The sequence below is a fragment of the Calliphora vicina genome, chromosome 3, assembly GCF_958450345.1.
Source record: "Calliphora vicina chromosome 3, idCalVici1.1, whole genome shotgun sequence".
Lineage (NCBI taxonomy): Eukaryota > Metazoa > Arthropoda > Insecta > Diptera > Calliphoridae > Calliphora > Calliphora vicina.
Window position 1 is genome coordinate 59,911,022 of NC_088782.1, and position 1,538 is coordinate 59,912,559.

The 1,538-nt window shown below is 29.0% G+C and overlaps 1 non-coding gene across 1 annotated transcript; it reads left to right on the forward strand.

The window, feature by feature from the left end:
• Positions 1-1,145: 1,145 nt before the first annotated feature.
• TRNAS-GCU (transfer RNA serine (anticodon GCU)) lies at positions 1,146-1,227 on the forward strand. Its single transcript has one exon. It is a non-coding gene; the product is annotated as a tRNA-Ser (tRNA).
• Positions 1,228-1,538: the final 311 nt, after the last annotated feature.

A 1,538-nucleotide genomic window follows, 5' to 3' on the forward strand; every position in this document is an offset into this window, starting at 1 on the left:
GTTCCAAAAGCGAATCTTTTCCAATATATTATATCAATTCCGAAATAATTTGGTTATCTTTTAATTTTGAAATGCGTTTTGATTATTTTTTATTTAATAATATTTATTATATTACAGCATAAACCTACCTATACATAAAAAGTTTGAGTAGAATAGGTTTACTCTTATTATTGTCCATAATGTCATGGAATAAGATTTTTTTTGGATGACACGAGATTCGAACCCATGCTACATCAAACTCATCTGTGTATGTTAGTATAGTGTCTTACTCACTAAACCAAATCCATCATAGTTTATTAAACGTTAGTAACTGGTTTTCATACATAAATAAAAATCAACATAATTTACCCATCTAATTTGCCGCCTCAGTGGAGAGTTGAAGTCTCGAATTCTTTTTTGGATTGACGATTAAGTTGTTGCATTTAAAATTTAAAGTTAAGTTCTTGGTTGGATGGTGGTGGAATTTATCTTTTGCTATATATAAAAGTTTCGCTATTTAGATACATTTGATCGAATATTTAACACTAACCGAAACCAAAATTTTGGTGCAATCCGAAACCATGCTTTCAGTTGAACTCAAAATGTTTCTTATATTTAACATAAATTTATGTATTTAAAGGGTCTTCCGAACTTTGACAGTTGATAGCGGTCATATTGTAGAAGCTACATCTGTAGAATTGGTAATGTTCCGCGAGCTTCGCCCATTTTACAAATAAAATTACCGAATTTGAAACGATACCAATCCACATGAGATCCATGAGCACCCAACTCATGCCAACTTGAACATGTTGCACGTGTGATTTGAGAGCATGGTCATCTCACGTGGAGATTCGAATTTTTCTTGTTGGGTTTTCTTAAGTGGTAGGTCTATGTCATCGGTCAAATTAATATTTTAAATTTGTATCCTTTTTAAAATAATACTTATAAACAAAACTTTAAAATATTTCATTTTGTACATTCAGTTTAAAAAGGCCTTCAATTTCAAATTAATTTCACAAAACAAGATGTTTAAAACCTTTGTTGCTTAATTAGTCCTAATTGTGTGAATATCCTTTGCATTTTACAGTTAAATATTTTAAAATCAGTTTAAATGAAATGAAAAAAATTAACAATTTCTTAAGTAAAATAATCTTTGAATATCATGTGACGAGGTGGCCGAGTGGTTAAGGCGTTGGACTGCTAATCCAATGTGCTCTGCACGCGTGGGTTCGAATCCCATCCTCGTCGTCAGTTAAGATTTTTGTTTTATTAAACATTTTTAAAAGAGTTTTTATATATATTTTTTTGTTTCTATTTAATATAAGAAGGATAATAACTAAAAATGCTTGATGATTCTGCCACAATAATTGTTATTTATTTCGTAAAGATTAAGTGCAAAGATATAAATAATTTTAATAATATAAATATTCTTCTAAATCCAACTAATCTAATTTGCAATTTTTTTTTAGTTAAATATTTCTTTTTTGGCATAGATTTTAGTAACTTAACCTTCGTATCCGCTTTTTGGTTTTCCTTTACATCCAAACTGAATATAAGAT